The 22,069-nt window shown below is 39.0% G+C and overlaps 2 protein-coding genes across 2 annotated transcripts in view; both read right to left on the minus strand.

Moving 5' to 3' along the window:
• Window positions 1–22,069, minus strand: part of SOCS6 (suppressor of cytokine signaling 6) — a 40,348-nt gene that overhangs the window by 9,692 nt on the left and 8,587 nt on the right. The gene's annotated exons all lie outside the window — the stretch shown is intronic.
• LOC141409031 (uncharacterized) overlaps window positions 1–22,069 on the minus strand; it is a 34,789-nt gene that overhangs the window by 3,512 nt on the left and 9,208 nt on the right. Inside the window, exon 4 of the mRNA XM_074022513.1 lies at window positions 2,280–2,373. The gene's annotated coding sequence lies outside the window, so the exon portion shown is untranslated. The remainder of the gene's footprint in view (window positions 1–2,279; window positions 2,374–22,069) is intronic.

Raw genomic sequence — 22,069 nt, forward strand, 5'->3', positions numbered from 1 at the left:
AAAGGAAAAATATATTTTATTTAATAACCTTTTCATATAACTATGGATATCTTTCTTTGATACTATATCAAAGCTCAATGAATGAGTTTCTTAATGTTAAATTGCCCTGTAAAATCTGAAACCATAACATGAAATTTTTTTACTCTATAACATTCAAAGCCATTGGTCGTGCCTATAATGCCAGCACTCTGGGAGGCCAAGGTGGGTGGATCACTTGAGGTCAGGAGGTCGAGACCAGCCTGACCAACATGGTGAAACCCCGTCTCTACTAAAAATACAAAAATTAGCCAGGCATTATGGCTCACGCCTGTAATCCCAGCTACTCGGGAGGCTGAAGGAGAATCACTTGAGCCCAGGAAGCAGAGGCTGCAGTGAGCCGAGATCACAACATTGCACTCCAGCCTGGGCAACAGAGCGTGACTCCATCTCAAAAAAAAAAAAAAAAAGAAAGAAACTTTGAATTTTATCACTGGCAACAATACTGTCATTTGTTTTTATTGAAGTGACAGACTCATGTTGATCATTTATGGGAAATATTAAAACTCACATGGAATAATCATGTGTGTCTGTCGATTGTTGTTTTTAGTAAAAGTGGTTATTTCACAAAAAAAAGGAGCTAGTTAGCTAGTGTAGCCAGCAATTCAAACAACAAGCACTTCCCCTGGAGACACTCTTCCTTCTTCAGTATGTACTGTAGAGTATCTTTGAAATATTCACATTTCATAAAAAGGATTTTAGAAAGATGTATGCTCAGGGTAAAGATTTCATAAAATTAATAGTTTTTATAGCTTCATCAATGGCATCCATAAGTATAACCTTTTTTTTTTTTTTTAACTAAAGTGCTTGGTTCTTACTAAAGTAAAAAACATATGACTATTATTACATTTACTATTACAGTTTGGTGCCACTGCCTTGACTCATGGTGAGGCATTATCAGTTTTATCCATCATTGCTTTCAGTACCATCAGTGAAAAACACAAATGATGTTTCAGCATTATGATGAAAGAGGATCCACAGACCAGAGCCACAGGCTTAAATTATCTGTGAAGGCAATTTAAAAGAATAAAGACTTTAACATAAAGCAAAGAATCCACATAAAAAGTTAATAGCGTTGTAAATATCTCTCTACACCCTAAGTTGCATTGTCAATTTCTGAACCTGCATGGTTCATGTACTTTCATCTCAGTTTCTTAGATTCTACTCCACTGCTCCTGAACCTGTGGGAACACTACTTGCCATTCACTTAGGAAAAAAAGGAAAAATAAGAGATACCAAAGTCTTCCCAGAAAGGGAGAACAGAAAAAGGAAGAACGGAACAGACCATATAATAAAAAAGAATTACAATACAAATATAACATGAAATATAAGATGTAGGCTCCAAAATGTTTGTTATACCAATATATATAAATGGAGTAAATTCAAGTATTAGACTTTTTTTTTTTTTTTTTTTTGTGAGATGGAATCTTGCTCTTGTCGCCCAGGCTGGAGTGCAATGGCACGAAATAGCACGATCTCGGCTCATTGCAACCTCCGTCTCTTGGTTTCAAGCGATTCTCCTGCCTCAGCCTCATGAGTAGTTGGGATGATAAGCGCCCACCACCACACCCGGCTAATTATTGTATTTTTAGTAGAGACGGGTTTCACCATGTTGGCCAGGCTGGTCTAAAACTCCTGACCTCATGATCCACCCGCCTCGGCCTCCCGAAGTGCTGGGATTACAGGCGTGAGCCACCGTGCCCGGCCTAGAAGAAAAACATTTTAAGATCTGACTAAGAAAAAAAAAACAAACAACAATCATATGTTATATATGGAAAGGACACACTAAAATTATCTCAGAAAGTTTCAAAATATCATAAAATCTCTCCAGTATTTCCACTCTTTCCAACTATTCTCTTCTTCACTGTGCCTGTGATTTTCTTATGCTACCAGCTAGTTGTACTAAGTGTGTTCTACTTGAGATCAGGAATGTTTTCAGTAGTGGTCACTGCTATATCTCCAGTACCAAAGATAGTTCCTGGGCATAGCTGATACTCAGATGCAAACTTTTTTTGTATTTAAATTCATTATGCAATTTAAACACATGAACAAATAAGTACATTTTTGAAAATTATTTATATAAAAATAGTGCTAATTGATTTAGAAATAATAAATGCAAGTGGCTAAAAATGTTTTCTGCAGAATCAGGTACAGGCAAAAAGACTAGGGAAACATTCCTTTTTTTAAAAGAAAAACAAAACTATATCTATAATAAATAATAGGCCAGGTACAGTAGCTCACACCTGTTATCCCAGCACTTTGGGATGCTGAGGCAGGTGGATCACTTGAGGTCAGGCATTCGAGGGCCAGTCTGGCCAACATGGTGAAACTCCGTCTCTACCAAAAATTACAAAACTTAGCGGGTCGTGATGGTGTGTGCTTGCAGTCGCAGCTACTCAGGAGGCTGAGGTGGGAGGATTGCTTGAACCCAGAGGCAGAGGTTGCAGTGAGCCAAGATCACACCATGCACACCCACACACCAACCTGGGCAACAGAGTAGGGTCCTGTCTCAAAAAACAAACAAACAAACAAACAAAAAGAATGTGGTAAAAAGGGAACACTTCTCCACTGTTAGTGGGAATGTAAACTAGAACCACTATGGAAAACAGTGTGGAAATTCCGTAAAGAACTAAAAGTAGATCTCCCATTTGATCCAGCAATCCCACTGCTAGGTATCTACCCAGAGGGAAAAAAAAAATTATATGAAAAAGATACTTGCACACACATAGCAGCACAACTCACAACTGCAAAAATATGGAAACAACCCAACGTCCATCAACCAATGAGTGGATAAAGAAAATGTGGGGGGTGTGTGTGTGTGTGTGTGTGTGTGTGTGTGTAATACTACTCAGCTATAAAAAGGAATGAAAGAATGGCATTCACAGCAACCCGGATGGAACTGGAGACCATTATTCTAAGTGAAGTAACTAACTCCGGAATGGAAAATCAAACATCGTAGGTTCTCACTTACAAGTGCGAGCTAAGTTATGAGGATGCAAAGGCATAAGAATGATACAATGGACTTTGCAGACTCAGGGGAAAGGGTGGGAGGGGGTGAGGGATAAAAGACTACGCATTAGGTACAATGTACACTGCTCAGGTGATGGGTATACCCAAATCTCAGAAATCACCACTGAAGAACTTATCCATGTAACTAAAAACCACCTGTTCCCCCAAAACTTACTGCAACCAAAAATACATTATAAAAAATACATTCCATTATGCTACCTTGAAAAAAATAACTGGGCCTTTGTACAAAAATTGTTTTGCAAAGGCAATTAAACTTCTAATTCTAATACTTAAAAGAAGTACTAAACTAGAAATCCTAGACACATTACGTGAGGATATAGATTGTATCATTTAGGCTGATACAGAGTTCGGTCAATAGATGTTTAAAGAAAACACATTGGTCCTACATTTAGAAATTAATGAAAGAGTGCATTTACTTGTTTTAATTTAAAATAAAATGTTTAAAGTACACGAGTCCTAGTTTAGTGAAGTTTTTCAATTAACTGACAAACACCAATTCTGAAAAATTTTGAAGAAAAAAAATAGTCCTCTTACAGAAAAGAATGGAAAAAGGCATAGGCAAGCAACGGGGAAGCTAGAGTAACAAGATGGCATTGCATTCAAGAAAAACTGGTCAAACAAAATGAAAAGGGGCACATTAGGAAAAGTATAAGCCATAATACAATGATGAAAAAATCTGCCAAAAATTTTTGAACATAAAATGGAACAGCATTAAAATGTCTCTTTCAGCCGAGGAAAATGAAGTAAACAAAAATGAAGAATATAGCAAATTTAAATTACAAAATTAATTTTCCTTTTAGACATATGGGATTCTATACCCTAAAAAATGAGAACACATCTCCTTTTCAAGAACTTATGCAACAGTTACTAAAGGCCCCAATTAAAACCTTCATAAATTTTAAAAGTCCAAGAGATCTCCTTAATTAACCACAAGGCAATAATAAAAGTAAATAGGACAAGCAAAAAAAAAAAAAAAAAATTAAGTAAATTAAATTAAAATCGAACATCTTTAAATAAATCAGAGACAAAATCTCAAAGTGAACAAAAATGGTATACGAACATAATGAAAACGCCACATATCAGCCGGGCGACGCGGTGGCTCATGCCTGTAATTCCGGCACTTTGGGAGGTTGAGGCAGGCGGATCACTTGAGGTTAGGAGTTCAAGAGCAGCCTGGCCAACATGCTGAAACCCTGTCTCTACTAAAAATACAAAAATTAGCTGGGCGTGGTGGCAGGTGCCTGTAATCCAAGCTACTCAAGAGGCTGAGGCAAGAGAATAGCGTAAACCCAGGAGACGGAGGTTGCAGTGCCTGGGCAACAAGAGCGAAACTCCATCTCAAAAAAAAAAAAAAAAAAGCTACATATCAAAATCTATGTGATTCTGCAAGACCCTAAAACCGGGTCCACAGAAAATTCAAAGATTTAAACATTTACAAAACTACATGGTAAGGAATTAAAAGAAACAAATTACGCATTCAATTCAAGAAGTCAGTAATTATAAACCCCCAGCCAGCAAAAGAAAAATCAGAAAAAATAATGATAAAAGCACAAATTAATGAATTAGAAAATAAAAAGTAACAGCATTAAACATTACAAGACTTGATTCTTTGATTATACAAGAGAAAACTCAATTGGTAAACAACTAGCTGGCATAACCAAGACAGGGAAATGTGCTTATACATTAGAAACAGAGCAATAACCACACATTCGTGAGGAACCAAAATGTGTAAAACTACTTTGAAAATTCTATGAAAATGAATTTGAAACTCAGATGAAAAGGGTAATTTTATAGCAAAATATATATCATCAGACTTTGCAGTAGAAGACACAGGAATCCAAAAGAAGCTAACAATTGTCAAAGAAACTGAGAAAGTGATCAAGGAGCTACCACGGCTCTTTTTCCTTCAGGAGAAGAAAGGGAAGGACAATCAAGACAGGTCCAAAATTCAAAACACCACTTCAGAGCACAGAGAAAACACAAAGCTCCCAAATTTATTTTTGAGGTCAAAAGCATACTGATACCAAAATTTGACAAAGATGACAGGAAAAAAAAAAATCAAACTGATCTCACTTAGGAACATTGAAGTACAAACCTTAAATACCAGCAAACATTGGAAGTGGTGGGGGGAAAGCAATTCAACTAGATAAGGTATATCCAGGGATTGCTACCGTGGCTCTAATATGGAGGTTTATTAATATATATTACTTTAGATAAAAGGAGTAAAATAATATGATCATAGCTACGAGTCACAAAAAGGATCTGAAAAAATATTAAACATCAATTCTTGACACCCCAAACCCATTGCAAAACAGAAACAGATGGACATTTAATGATATATATACACACACACACACACACACACACACAACATCAGAGCTGTAATGAAGAAATGCTGAAAGCCAGCAACGAGGACATCAATTATCAATATTATTAATTAGCATTATTTCCAACATATTAGCCAGTGAATTAGACAAGAAATAAAAATAAATATTGGAAAGGAGAAGACAAAATTATCCTTATGAAATGATTAAACACCTGAAAATTCAATAGATGCAGCTGAACAACGGGGTGTGTTCTGAGAAATACGTCGTTAGGTGATTTTGTCATTGTGCACACATAGCATGGATTTACACAAATCGTGATTGTATAGCTTACCTAGGCTTTATGGTATAGCCTATTGCTTCTAGGCCACAAACCTGTAAAGCACGTTACTGTTCTAAATATTGTAGGCAATGTAACACAATGGTAAGTATTTGTGTATCTAAACATATCTAAAGAAAGAAAAGGTAGAGTAAAAATATGGTATTATAATCCTATAGGACCACATTACACACTCAATTCATCATAGACTAAACTGTCATTTTGCAGGGCATGACTGTATTGGGGAAAAAAAGGAACTCAGTCAAGTGACCAATTACAAAATTCATATGTAAAAATCACTAGTAATTCTATGACTTTTTTATTTTTAGTTTTGAGATGGGGTCTCGCTCTGTCGCCCAGGCTGGAGTGCAGTGGTGCCATCTCGGCCCACTGCAACCTCTGTCTCCCGGGTCCAAGCGGTTCTCCTGCCTCAGCCTCCTGAGTAGCTGGGATTACAGGCAAGTGCCACCACAACCGGCTAATTTTTGTAGATTCTATAATTTTAAGAAGCAGATAAGAAAACATAATAAAACACTAGATCCTATTTATAACAGCTTCAAAAAAAGTGAATAGGAAATGTAAAACTACATGAAACACTTTAAAACTCCTTAGAGAATCATAATAGATCAAATACACACAGACACATCTTATTCTCAGGTAAAACAATTCAATCCTGTCAAAATATTGACTCAAGATCCCAAGAAAACACCAATAATGCTTTTTCAAGAAAGTCAACAAAATGACAGTGAAGTTAACTTTGTTATGCAAACAACAAAAAGAGAAAACTTCTAAAAGACTAATTGAAGGAGGATGAGCTATATGACATATTAAAAACACGTGACAACAGCTTAACACTGGAGAAGGGGAAAGACAGAATAGAAAGTCAAGAAATAGACCAAGAGACATATGGGAAGAGTATGTCAGTCATTAAGAAGACATCTGAAGACCACCAGGGAAAGGTGAACTATCAATGAATGATGATGAGCAGGTGGGAGAAACTTTTGGGACTAGTGGGTCTAGCAGGGCTCTTACTTAATTTCCTATCTCAAAATGAATTCCAGTAAGATTGAATATGTAAATATTTGTATTTTTAAAATATAAAAGTTGGAGAAAAATATTTTTAAAAGCCTTGCACTGCAGAAGTCCTTCTAATACGTAACATAAAACCTTGAATCCATAAAAGATGAATAAAGCTGACAGTGCAAAATGTATAAATTTCTTGATAACTAAAAAATGACATAAAGAAAGCAAAAAACAGAGAAAAACTGCAAACATATATGACAAAGGATTAATTTTATAACATAAACTGTGCTGTTAGAAATCAGTAAGAGAAAGTCTAACAATTCTAAAAGCAAGCAGGCAAAGCACAGAAACAACCCACACAAAAAGAATGATGGAAAGGAAGAAGAAAGGCAAGAATAAGAAAGAAATCATGAAAGCAAGAGGGAGAACACAAATTCAAGTGGCCAATCAATACCCTAAAATATTCTCAATTCATTCATCATTAAAAAATCCATGGGCCGGGCACAGTGGTTCACGCCTGTAATCCCAGCACTTTGGGAGGCCAAGGCAGGCGGATCACGAGGTCAAGAGTTCGAGACCAGTCTGGCCAACATGGTGAAAGCCTGTCTCTACTAAGAATACAAAAATTAGCCAGGCATGGTGGTGCGTGGCACTTGCCTGTAATCCCAGCTACTCAGGAGGCTGAGGTAGGAGAATTGCTTGAACCCAGGAGGCAGAGGTTGCAGTGAGCCAAGATCATGCCACTGCCCTCCAGCCTGGGCAACAGAGTGAGACCCTGTCTCAAAAAAAAAAAAATCATTTATAAAAACTATATTTTAAAAAAAGGAATGAGGAGGCCAATAAATCTCCTTTCCAGCCAGGCGCGGTGGTTCAAGCCTGTAATCCCAGCACTTTGGGAGGCCAAGACGGGCGGATCACGAGGTCAGGAGATCGAGACCATCCTGGCTAACACGGTGAAACCCCGTCTCTACTAAAAAATACAAAAAACCAGCCAGGCGAGGTGGCGGGCGCCTGTAGTCCCAGCTACTCGGGAGGCTGAGGCAAGAGAATGGCGTAAACCCGGGAGGCGGAGCTTGCAGTGAGCTAAGATCTGGCCACTGCACTCCAGCCTGGGCAAGAGTGAGACTCTGCCTCAAAAAAAAAAAAAAAAATCTCCTTCCCTAAAAGTAAGTATGAAGCTGGACTAAACTGTCAATAGCAACCATTTCAGTACTTTGAATTCATCACATTTGGTGATGACTGGAAATGATAAGTGTGTAGGTTAATTTAAAATACTATAATTATATTCTTTTCATTTCTTCTCTTCTTCAAAGGGCATGAGATTGTATAGGTTAATAACTATTAACAGTACTGTTGAGGTTATAACATACAACATATAGCAATTTATGTAAATAATAGCACAGGCTGGGCGTCGTGGCTCACGCCTGTAATCCCAACATTCTGGGAGGGTGAGGCAGGCAGATCACTTGAGGTCAGGAGTTCGAGACCAGCCTGGCCAACATGGTGAAATCCTGTCTCTACTAAAAATACAAAACAATTAGCCTGGCGTGGTAGTGCATGCCTGTAATCCCAGCTACTTGGGAGGCTGAGGTAGGAGAATCGCTTGAACCTGGGAGGTGGGAGTTGCGTTGAGCTGAGATCACGCCACTGCACTCCAGCCTCGGCAACAGAGCGAGACTCTGTCTCAAAAATAAAAATAATGGCATAAAGTCAGGGGAGGAAAAGAAGACATGAAGCCAAGTGTCTGTATTTTATCAGTATTAAGGTAGCATTATTTTGAAGTACATTGTGATAAGTAAAGATACATGGAGTGATTTGTGGAGAAACCATGAATAAAATTACGTAGACAATATGATTTAAAAAATAAAATGTCAACAAAGGAATTAAATTGGCACACCAAAAAATATGCACTTAACACAAAATAATGCAGTAACAGAGGAAAAAATAAACAAAAACAAAATTTAAAAAAATAGCAAAATGACGAACATAAATCTAATGGAATCAATAATCACATTAAGTGTGAATGGACTAATAAACCCTTACTCCAGGAGTCAGTAAACTTTAGTTCACAGGCAAAATTCAGCACATCATCCTTTTTGTGTATTTCAAAGCTAAAAAATGTGGGGTTTTTTTATTATTTAATGATAAAAAAACAAAAGTGACACAAAAATTACATGAAATTTGAATTTCAATGTTCATAAATAAAAGCTTGGAATAAAGCCACTCCTACTTTGTTACATATCTTTTCTGGCTGCTTTCTCACTGCAGTCATAAAGCTGCATTGTTAAGGGGTCATAAAGCATGCAAAGCCTAATATTTACAATCTGATCCTTACAGAAAAAGTTTGCTGATGTCACTCTACTCGAAAAGTAGAAATTGTCAGACTAAATCTTTTTTAAAAAAGAAACAACTATGTGCTGGCTACAACAGGCTCCCCTAACACAGAAAGACGCAATCCCAGCACTTTGGGAGGCTGAGATGGGCGGATCACAAGGTCAGGAGATCGAGCCCATCCTGGCTAACACGGTGAAACCCCGTCTCTACTAAAAAAAAAATACAAAAAACTAGCCGGGCGAGGTGGCGGGCGCCTGTGGTCCCAGCTACTCCGGAGGCTGAGGCAGGAGAATGGCGGGAACCCGGGAGGCGGAGCTTGCAGTGAGCTGAGATCCGGCCACTGCACTCCAGCCTGGGCGACAGAGCCAGACTCAGTCTCAAAAAAAAAAAAAAAAAAGGACAGGAAAAAGTTTCCATGTAAATAATAATCATGAGAGCTAGAATAGCTACATTAATATCAGACAAAATAGACTTTAAGTATTACTAGGGGCAAAAAGGGACATTTCAAAATGATAAAGGGGTCAATACATAATGAAGACACAGCAACTGTAAACACATATGCACTTAATAAAACCCCAAAATACATCAAGCAAAGCCTGAGAGAATTGAAAGCAGACACGGACAATTCAACAATAATACCTGAAGATTTCAAAAAGCCGATTTCATAAATGATGGAACAAATAAACATGAAATAGCAAGGTATATAATACTTCAACATTATCAACTAACTTGACCTAACTAATATTTTTTCAAGGCTTCATTTTTCAGGATAGACCAAAATAAGCCCCAATAGCCAGGTGTGGTGGCTCACACCTGTAATCCCAGAATTTTGGGAGGCAAAGGTGGGAGGATCACATGAGCCCAGGAATTCAAGACCAGCCTGGGCAGCACAGTGAGACCTAGTTACTGCAAAAAATTTAAAAACACATTAGCCAGGTATGGTGGCACACGCCTGTAGCCCCAGCTACATGGGAAGCTGGCGCAGGAGGATCACTGGAGCCCAGGAGTGTTGGGGCTGCGCCTTGTCCAGGATTAGGCCACTGCACTCCAGTCCGGGGGACAGAGCAAGACTGTCTCAAAAAGCCTCAATAAATGTGAAAAGACTGACACTATAATTACACCAGGTATGTTCTCTGACCACAATGGAAGCAAATTAATTATATATCTACAACAGAAATAAATCTGGAGAAACACCAAGTATTTCTAAATGAAACAAAACACTTCTAAACAACCAGTGGGCCAAAGACTAAAAATCAGAAGAGAAAGTTAAAAAATATTTTGAACAGGATGAAAACAAAACATACACAAATTTATGGGATGTGGCTAAAGCAGTGCTTAGAAAAAAATGTACAGCATTCAATGCCTATATCAGAAAAGGTCTCGAATCAATAACCTAAGCTTTCACCCTTAAGAAATTAGAAAAGAACTAAACCCAACGAAAGCAGAATAAAATAGTAAACGTTAGAGTAGAAATAAAATAGAAAACAGAAAAACAAGAAGGAATAAACAAAACCAAAAGTGGGTCATTTGAAAAGATACAAAACACACAAAGCTTTAGGCAAGACTGACAAAGAAATTAAGAAAGAAGACATAAATTAGCTAAATCAGAAATGAAAGAGAGGCTATCACTATCAAACCTACGGAAATTTGGAGGATTATATGGGAATACTATAAACCACCTTTTACCAACAAATTAGAAAACTTAAGAGAAAATGGACAAAATCCTAGAAAGACACAAATTACCAAATCTGACTCAAAAAGAAACAGAGAATCTAAATAGACTCATAATGAGTAAAGAATGAATTGATAATTAAAAACCTTCCTATAAAGAAAGGTCAGGCTCGGGTGGCTTCACTGGTAAATTCCACTGAAGATTAAAACAATTAATACAAATCTTCACAAACTCTTTCTGCTAATAGAGAAGAAAAGAACACTTCACAAGCCATTCTGTGAGGCCAGTATTACCCTGATACCAAATCCAAAGACATCACAAGAAAACTAAAAATCAATATCATGAACACTGATACAAAAATTCTTTATTATTTTTAGAGACAGGGTCTCACTCTGTTGCCCAGGCTGGAGTGCAGTGGTGCAATCATGGCTCGCTGCAGCCTCCATTTCCAGGCTCAAGTGACCCTCCCATCTTGGCCTCCCAAATAGCTGGGACCATAGGCATGCACCAGCAAGACTGGCTAATTTTTTTATTTTTTGTAAAGACAGGGTCTCCCTATGTTGCCCAAGCTGGTCTAGAATTCCTGGCCTCAAACAATCCTCCTGCCTAGACCTCCCAAAGTGTTGGGATTACAGGCGTGAGCCACCATGCTTGGCCAAAACTTACCAGCAAACTGAATTCAGCAACATATAAAAAGCATTATATACTTCGACCAAATGAGATTTATCTAGGTGGGCTTAACATCAATAACCAATTAATGCACTATAGCATACTAACAAAGAAAGAAAAAAACACACATGATCATCTTAATAGTTGCAGAAAGGTGGCCAGGCGCGGTGGCTCACAAGGTCAGGAGATCAAGACCATCCTGGCTAACATGGTGAAACCCCGTCTCTACTAAAAATACAAAAAAAAATCAGCTGGGCGTGGTGGCGGGCACCTGTAGTCCCAGCTACTCGGGAGGCTGAAGCAGGAGAATGGCATGAACCCGGAAGGCAGAGCCTGCAGTGAGCCGAGATAGTGCCACTGCACTGCAGCCTGGGTGACAGTGCGAGACTCCATCTCAAAAAAAAAAAAAAAAAAAAATAGCTGCAGGAAGGCACTGACAACACCTATTGAAGATAAAAACTTTATAAGCTAAGAATAGAAGGAAATTTGCGCAAACTAATTACGGGCAACTATGAAAAACCTACAGCTAACATCACACTTAATGGTGAAGGGCTGAATGCTTTGCCACTAAGACTGGGAGAAAGACAAGGACATTTACGCTCACCCCCTCTACTCAATACTGTACTGAAGGTCTGAGCCAGTGGAACAAGAAAAAAAATGCATACAAATTGGAAAGGAAGAAATAAAACCACCTTTATTCATAGTTGATACAATCTTAGTTTTGCCTTTTTTTTTTTGAGATGGCGTCTCGCTCTGTCAATAGGCTGGAGTGCAATGGTGTGATCTCGGCTCACTGCAATCTCTGCCTCCCGGGTTCAAGTGATTCTCCTGCCTCAGCCTCCCCAGTAGCTGGGATTACAAGCGCGCGCACCACCACACCCAGCTAATCTTCTGCATTTTTAGTAGAGACAGGGTTTCACCATGTTGGCCAGGATGGTCTCAATCTCCTGACCTCGTGATCCGTCCACCTCAGCTGCTTTTTTGTGACAGGATCTCAGTCTGTCATCAGGCTGGAGTGCAGTGGCACGATCGCAGCTAACTGCAGCCTCGACCTCCTGAGCTCAACCAATCCTCTTGCCTCAGCCTTCCAAGGAGCTTGGACTACAGATGCATACCACCACAGTTAGCTAACTTTTAATAGAGACAGGGTCTCCCTATGTTTCCCAGGCTGGTCTTGAACTCCTAGGCTCAAGCAATCCTCCAGCCTTGGCCTCCCCAAGTGCTGAGATTATAGACATAAGCCCCTACGCCTGGCTAGCTGACAAAATCTTATACGTAGAAAAACCCAAGGAAATCTCACGCACACGCACACACACACACACACACACACACACACACACACACCCCCTACAAGCCTACAACAATAAAACTACTGGCACACCAAAAGTCAATTAAGAAAACAATTCTGTTCACAAAATATAAAATTGCTGAGGAATAAATTTAACATGTAGTACAAGATTCATACAGTCAAAACTACAAAACACTGCTAAGAGAATGTAGAGATTCTAAGTAATTAGAGATTTCATGTTTTTGAACTGGAAGATTCATTAATACGGCAATTCTTCTAAAATTGATCTACAGATTCAAACAATCCCCATCAAAAGCTTAGTAAGCTCTTTTTTATATTAATTGATACAACATTCCTAAACTTTGTATTGAAATGCAATTTTGAAAAAGAACAAAGTTATACTATCCGATTTCGAAAGTGCTTATAAAACTATAGGAATCAAGACAGTGTGCTGCTGACATAGAGACTGGCATACACATCAGAGAATAAAGGAGTCTGGAAATAAGTCTTTACACTTATAGTCGATTGATTTTCAAGAAAAGTCCCAAGACAAGTCAATGAGGAAAGTCTTCTTGACAAATGGTGCTGGGACAACTGAATAACTAAAAACAGAAATGTAAACCCTCACACCACAGGTAAGAATTAAGTTAAAATGGATCATATACCTAAATGTATGAACCAAAACTATAAAACTTCTTTTTTTTTTTTTTTTTGAGATGGAGTCTAGCTCTGTTACCCAGGCTGGAGTGCAGTGGCGCGATCTCAGCTCACTGCAACCTCCGCCTCCCGGGTTCAAGCAATTCTCCTGCCTCAGCCTCCCCAGTAGCTAGGATTACAGGCACATGCCACCATGCCCAGCGAATTTTTGTGTTTTTTAAGTAGAGACTGGGTTTCACCATGTTGGCCAGACTGGTCTCGAACTCCCGACCTTCTGATCCGCCCGCCTCGGCCTCACAAAGTGCTGGGATTACAGGCGTGAGCCACTGCGCTCAGCCCTGAAACTATAAAACTTCTTTAAAAACGCTTTGTGCCCCTAGTTTGGACACAGAGTTCTTGGACACAATACCAAAAGCACATATAACAGAAAAACTCTGCTAAGTCAGACATCATTAAAATCTAATAACTAAAATTTAAAATGTTTGTGTTTCAAAACAAACCACTAAAAGAAAGATAAGCCACAGGCTTATACAATACCTGTATCATATCTTCTAAGCCACAGGTTAGAATATCTGTGTATCATAACTGACAAGAGATTATACCAAGATACAAATAAAACCTAATTTTTTAAATGAGCAAAAGATGTGAACAGACCTTTGACCAAAGACAACACGCAAATGGCTAATAAGCACACGAAAAGGTGCTTCATAGTATTAATCATTCAAAATGTAAATTAAAGCCACAAAAAGATACCACTGCACAAACACTATCAAGACAATATCATGACAAAGGCAGGGGTGCAGAGCAACCAGAAACCTCACACATGGCTGGTGGAAATGTAAGACGGGTTGGCTTTTAAATCAAGTCTTTCTTTTCTCCCGATTTCGGCAAAGTGATGATTAAAGTGTGTGGCTAAATATAGAGAACAAAAAAATGTATCACAGGGCAGGTAAACTTCAGACCCCTAGAAATCACTCTGTATCAGTTCACACAGATCATCCTGTGTCTTTTCTCTTTTTTCTTTACTGTTGCATTGACCTTGTATCTTGACTTTTTAGTCTTTTTCTAGTACCTGATGATCAGAAGTTTCTCCATTTTATTTTAGTCAAATTTATCAGTTTACCTTTGCCTCTTCTATTGTCTTTAAAAAATTCATCTAACACTGAGATCATATGTTCTTGTGAATTTGCTGTAAACAAGTTTTGGTTTTCATATTTAAGTCCCTGATTAATCTAGTACTGATTTATGTGTGAGGTAGGTAGGGATTTTTATTTTTCCACGCATATAACCAATTCACTCAACACATTTATGGAAAAATATTAACCTTTACAAGAATCAGAGACATACAAATTAAACTATTAACACTATGATTTTCCAAAAGTCAAATCAGCAAAGATTTTTTCTAAATGGTTGTACTGATTGCCTGAAAGTATCTTTTTTTTAAAATTTATTATTATTATTTATTTTGAGAGTCTCGGTCTGTCACCCAGGCTGGAGTACAGTAGTGCAATCTCAGCTCACAGCAACCTCTGCTTCCCAGGTTCAAGCGATTCTCCTGCCTCAGCCTGCTGTAGCTGGGACAGGAACATACCACCACTCCCAGCTAATTTTTGTATTTTTAGTAGACATGGGTTTCACCACGTTGGCCACACTGGTGTCAAACTCCTGACCTCAGATGATCCACCTGCTTCAGCCTCCCAAAGGGCTGGGATTACAAGCGTGAGCCACCGTGCCCGGCTGAAGGTATCTTAATACAGTCATAAAAATTAATTTGGCAATATGCAACTGAAAAACAATCATACTCCTTGACCCAATAATGCTGTTTTTATCAATCTTAAAAAAATAAGAAATAAAAATATTCCCTGGATCATTATTTATGACAAAAAGTAAATTTAAATTTAAAAAATTGGAAACATCCTAATTTCCAACAGTATGAGTAAACAAAATCCTGGCACATTTACACAATGGAACTTTAGAGAACCACTGAAATTGATATTTATACAGAGTTATAAATAACATGAGGGGAAAATTCATATTGTTCATTGGTTAAGTGCAAAAACACAGGAAACAAAATTATATGTATGTGGTTCAATTACACAGAAAGAATAGGGAGGAAAACTGGACCACAAAGTACAGCAGAACTGTTAACTGGATAGCAGAATTTTTGTAAACATTATTTTCAAAACATCCTATAATGAACATGCAGTGTTTTTATAAGAATAAAACCTGTGAGCTTGTTTGTTCTTACTTTTTTAAAGGAAATGGTTGAGTAAATCCATTAAAAATGCAGGGGCTTTTCTTGGCTTTCAGTTATACCATGACTGCCAAACAAAAAATAAATCAAAAGATGAGACTATTGGGTTTTTTTGTAGCTTTTTGTTTTTACTGTTATTCTTTGGCTTTGGTAGAACTTAGACAGCCTCCTCCTCTTTACCTGCTCAAAATAACTTTTTGCAAATCTGACTTAAATTTTTTTTGTACTGGTGTATATATAGTTACGAACTGGCCTTGAATATTCAAAGTCTAAATGACAAGAGTGATGCGCCTACCAGCTTTCAAGACCCTCTTCCCTTCCTACTCAGCTTATATTCCACAATCATTTCCTCGTGTACACTTTTTTTTTTTTTTCTTTTTGAGACGGAGTCTCGCTCTGTCGCCCGGGCTGGAGTGCAGTGGCCGGATCTCAGCTCACTGCAAGCTCCGCCTCCCGGGTTTACGCCATTCTCCTGCCTCAGCCTCCCGAGTAGCTGGGACAACAGGCGCCGCCACCACGCCCGGCTAGTTTTTTGTATTTTTTTTAGTAGAGACGGGGTTTCACCGTGTTAGCCAGGATGGTCTCAATCTCCTGACCTCGTGATCCACCCGTCTCAGCCACCCAAAGTGCTGGGATTACAGGCGTGAGCCACCGCGCCCGGCCTCCTCGTGTATACTTCTATCCCCTTCTTCTACTCTCCTGAAAAACTCTCTCGGTAAAACCGTATCAGCAAATTCAACTCCGCTTATGTCATGCCTGCACCCACAGAGCTCAATAAGGCTGGAGGAAAAGAGAGCTGGTCTGATGGGTCTCATTTTGTAGTCAAGGCCAGGACCCTCAGGTGGGTCCTCACCACTGTCTGGAAATCAAACTACTTTTCCCTGGTCCATTCTTCTCCTTCCCTGCCTACCATTTCACACCTGCCCTCTCCTTTCTCCACCCCGGAACACTCCCTCATTTAATATCTCAGCAGATGGCCCGACTTCCTATTTCACCTAGAAAAGGAACGACATCAGGAGACCTTGGCCTCGGCCTCCATCTACCCACTCAGCACCATGCTTCCATCTACTCTATCCTGCTGCCTTGCTCAAGGGCCCCCACGGTCAGCTGGCACACTTAATCTCCCAACAATTCCCCCACTCCACTGGATCACTCCTGAAAATGTTACTTCTCATATATAAACAAACTTGTGGGGACCCCACTTTCCTTACCAGCTGCAGCCCCATCTCTCTCATTCCCTTTGCAGCAAAACACCTTAGGGGAACTGTGTCTACCGATGCCTACTATTCCTCTCCAACCTTCTCTGACACCCACACCAAAGGCTTCTCTACCAACCAGCGCACGGAGCAGCTCTTGTCTAGCGTGAGTTCTCAGTTCTAATCTTAGAGGCACTGTGTGACCACTGACCCTCCTTTTCCTTTCATATAATTTTACCTCTTTGCTAAGCACACCACACTCTCAAGGTCCCTCAGTCTGACTCCTTTGCTAGTTCCCCTCTGAAGTCTTAATAGGAGTGCCCCAACACTCAGACTTTGGTCCCCTCTTCTCCATCCATGATTTCACTCATGCTCGTGACACTGTATAGCATCGATGTGCCCTACACTCCCAAATTCTCTCTCTTCATTTACAGATTAGTTATATTCAGCTCCCTTCGGGACACTGCCACTTTGAAGTCTTGAAGATACCTGAAACTTCACAAGTTCAAAACTAAACTCTGGCTCTTTCCCACCCCACCCCCACACCCTCCCCACCTGCAGGTTTAAATCTTCTCTATCCTACTTCCATTTCCGGCTACTCCACATTCTTCCAATGATCAGATCAGAACATTCAGAATCACCCTTGGCTCCTTTCTTTCCCTCATACCTCATCCAGTATGTCATGAAATCCCAATTTCAGCTACCTCCAAAACATACGCAAAATCCAACTACATTTTGCCACTATACTAGTCCAAGCTACCATCCTCTTTCTCCTGCATTATGGCAATACCTCCTAATTCGTTTCCGTGCTTTCCTTCTCCTGCCCCATTCTGTTCTCAACATGTCTCAGCCAACTGGGACAGATGCTGACACTCTGGCTGCTACTGTAATAAGGTCCTTCATCTCTGACCCAAGAGTCTTATGTCTTCTGCCAGCATCCATGAAACTGCAGCAGGCTGGCTGGCAAGCCTGCCTTTGAGCTTGTGTTGAAGGCAAAAATCTCAGACATTTCACACTTCTTGGCAACTACATGCAAACATAATAAATATTTACAACTACATAAAAACACAATTATATTTACATAATAAATGTAATACAATTGCTTTGACTTCTTTCAGGGCCCTTAGCTCTTACCACACAATAAGCTCTAATTTAAATGCAATAGGAACACTACATGGCTACAAAGGTAGATTAAAAAAATTTAAATTTAGCCAAATTAAGAAAAATGAACTTAAAGTTGCCAAATAATTTAAACTTAAGAATAAACTTATATTTACAGCAAAAGTTCTAATAAATTCTCAAGTGATTCACTCCTACTTTATACGCTATTGACACAAAAATATGGGGTAGCACTAGCTTAAGTTTGCAGGGGGATACTGACTGAATCTCCATATAAAATAGGTGATAATCTCTAAATCATGTCCAGTTCTAACAGCATCTGACTCAATGAAAATAATAAAAATATGTACAGATTTAGATATCTAACCAGCAATGAACTTTCCCAAGAGCATTTCTAAGCATCCTTCATTGTAATTGCATTCAATGCATTCTTCTTCAATTATTAAACTGAGTATGAAACAAATATTCATAACGTCAATCATGTAAAACTGCTAATTGTGTTGGCTTATAAGAATTGATTAATGAGACTGGGCATGGTGGCTCACGCCTGTAATCCCAGCACTTTGGGAGGCTGAGGTGGGTGGATCACTTGAGGTCAGGAGTTCGAGACTAGCCTGGCCAACATGGTGAAACTTTGTCTCTACTAAAAAAAATACAAAAACTAGCCAGGTGTGGTGGTGGGTGCCTGTAGTCCCAGCTACTCGGGAGGCTGAGGCAGGAGAATCGCCTGAACCCAGGAGGCAGAGGTTGCAGTGAGCTGAGATGGTGCCACCGCACTGCAGCTTGGGTAAGAGAGACTTCGTCTCAAGGAAAAACACATAAAGAATTGATTAAATGACTGCACACCTCTCCTTAATTTTTTTTTTTTTTTTTTTTTTTGAGACGCAGTCTCGCTCTGTCGCCAGGGCTAGAGTGCAGTGGCCGGATCTCAGCTCACTGCAAGCTCCGCCTCCCGGGTTTAAGCCATTCTCCTGCCTCAGCCTCCCGAGTAGCTGGGACTACAGGCGCCCGTCTCCTTAATTTTTTAATTCAGATTTTAACAGGTTACATTTAAAAAGTAGTACACCTATACGTCAATTCATCACTGTCTTTGTACATATACAGTCACCCCTCGGTATTCATGCGGGATTGGCTCCAGGACCCCCACCAATAACAAAAGCTATGAATGCTCAAGTCCCTTATGTAAAATGTCATAGTATTTGCATATAACCTATGCACATCCTCCCTCTAAATCATCTCTAGGTTATTTATAATACCTAACACAAGTGTTATATAAATGGTTAAACTATATTTTTTTCATTGTCTTATGTGCACTTAACCAATTCAAAGAAATGTGATATAAGAAATATTGCATCTTTGTCCCTAGTTCCTGGCACAGTTCCTAAATCTTTGGGATTTCCTGAGATAGAAATGTTTTTTGTTGTTCAAAACAAGCCCCTTTCAATCACAACTGTTAATGCTAATGCTGTGATTAAAAGGAGCCCTCCTAGACAGCCTCAGGATGGGGCTGGTCACCCAGAGACCCAGGGCCTAGAGTGTGGAACTTTTAGCCCAGACCCTCAGTCCCTATCCTGAAGAGAAAAGGAAAGAATTAGAGATTGAGTTCTACAGAAACTCTAACCACGAGATTTGGGGACCTTGTGCACACAAGGGCGAGCTGGGCAGGAGGCCACCCTAGGAGGCCACAGAAGCTCCACGTCCCCCCGTGCTTGTTCCGTGCACCTCTTCTACTGGGCTGTTGCTGAGCTGTGCCCTTTATAATAATGTTTTCCTGAGTTTTATCCCAGCAAATTATCTAATCTGATGAGGTAGTGGGAACTGCTGATTTGTAACCAGTCAGTCAGAAATGTGAGAGGCCTGGGACTTGCGACTGGTATCTGAGGCCGGGGCAGTCTTATGGGACTCAGCCTGTTGCCTGTGAGGACTGTACTTACTCTGGGTAGTGTCTGAATTAACTGAAACATTGGACACTCGGTTTTCTTTCTTTTTTTTTTTTTTAAGACAAGTTTTGCTCTTGTTGTCCAGGCTGGAGTGCAATGGCATGATCTCAGCTCGCCGCAACCTCTGCCTCCCAGGTTCAAGCAATTCTCCTGCCTCAGCTCGCCGCAACCTCTGCCTCCCAGGTTCAAGCAATTCTCCTGCCTCAGCCTCCCAAGTAGGTGGGATTACAGCGTGTGCCACCATGCCCATCTAATTTTTGTATTTTTAGGAGAGACAGGGTTTTGCCACATTGGTCAGGCTGGTCTTGAACTCCTGACCTCAAGTGATCCACCCACCTCGGCCTCCCAAAATGTTGGGATTATAGGCATGAGCCACCATACCCGGCCAGGACACTCGGTTTTCATGTTGAAAGAAGTCGTTGTTGGTGTTGGAAACACATCACAAGAAATAAATCGGCCTTTTATCTTTACCACTGTGTGTATCAGGCCTGGGTCTCCTATAAAATAACTATGACACTTTTCCACAAATTAATATAGGTATCTTAACTCTAAAATCAGTGGAGACCTGGGCAACACTGATAATGGAAATCATTTGCACACTGAAAATACAGCACCCCGACTTACTAATAGTAAGATCCTTAATAATGTCCACATCTGCAACCTTATTGGCTAAGGTATAATTACAGTTGGTGTTTTAGAAACAGCTATTGTAATACATTCTGATATAATATATATGTAATACATCCTGACCTCCAGAATGATAAATGTAAAATACTATCTCATATATAGTTCTTTTAATTCCATTCACCTATATATGATCATAGCTGACAATGACAAATCAAAAAACAATTATTTAACATTTTAATGTCAACAAAATTATTTTAACTACAAATATAGCAAATTCCCTAAAAATCTCACCACATTCATTGCCTATGAAAAAGAATGACCTCATGAATTATAAACTACCAAGTAGGTAAGATTCTTTCAGAATTTGACAAACTATGAACAAAGATGTTTTGTTTTTATTCTGTACTGTAGCAAAGTGTTTTAATGAAGTTTCTTCATTGCTTTTTTATTTTTTCAAGATTAAAAGTAATTTGTTTATATATTACAATATCTTAAATGTAATGAACTACTAAAGCAAAAATATCTAACTTCTGAAAGGCAACATGCATATAAAAATAACTGAAAAGTAACACAACTGTTATGACTGCTCTCAGAGCCTTCAGAGCAACACAAAAGCTCTAATTTAAAGAGCAATTTGTCCATTATTCAAATGCTTTCACATAGAACATACAAGATTTTGTCGTTCAATTTGCAGTAGAGAACATGAGTTTTCAGTTAAAATACTCTTTTCCTCATTTCTAAAGCACATCCAAATGAAGAATGGAATTTTAAATAGCAGATTTGGGGTACAAAAAGTAATCCACATGAAATTTGCTATTAAATGTACATTAAGAGCCAACGTAAACTTCATTCACTGATCATTAGAGCTGAAGGGAATCTTGGAAAGCAATAATTATTCAATTTAATAATATATCTCTATTAAGCAAATAATATAAAAATCTTACAAAATGAAAAGATTACTTCCATTGTAAAACAATAATTTGATTGCCACAAGTAACCATTTATTATGGGTTCCCAAAGATGTGATCTCTTGATGCTTTTAAAATAGTCCAAATTAAAATAATTATGTTACCCACTACAGATCAGCAAGCATTTCATCAACTAAGTTAATTGAACTCAGTGACACAGATGTGGCTTCATGATAGCACTAAATGAAAACACTACCTTTATTTAAAGAAAAAAATAGATGTGGTTTTTCCCCAAAAACGAAGAGTTTACTATTCATTGATGCTAGCAAAACAAACGAAAACTGTTTAAAAAAAGGAAAAAAAAAAACCCTCCTGATTAAACATACACTTCTTTATCTCCATCATTCCCCAAAAACACAGGAACGAAGAAAATCACAAAGGGAATTATGGCAGATGACAACAGTGTTAAGTGGCTAAAACAAACTGGGGTAAACCAAAATCTAAGACTGCTGGAAAGGAAGACAATGAAAAACCAGCCTGAGAAAAGGTTTCAAAAATATGAACCCCGAGGCGGATGCTATTTGTTTAAAAAAGAGGGGGTGAGGAGAACGGTTAGAAAACAAAACTCCCACAGCCAAAAAGTAAATATCCAATAAAAGAAAAACTGAGGGAA

The sequence above is a fragment of the Macaca fascicularis genome, chromosome 18 (assembly GCF_037993035.2).
Source record: "Macaca fascicularis isolate 582-1 chromosome 18, T2T-MFA8v1.1".
Lineage (NCBI taxonomy): Eukaryota > Metazoa > Chordata > Mammalia > Primates > Cercopithecidae > Macaca > Macaca fascicularis.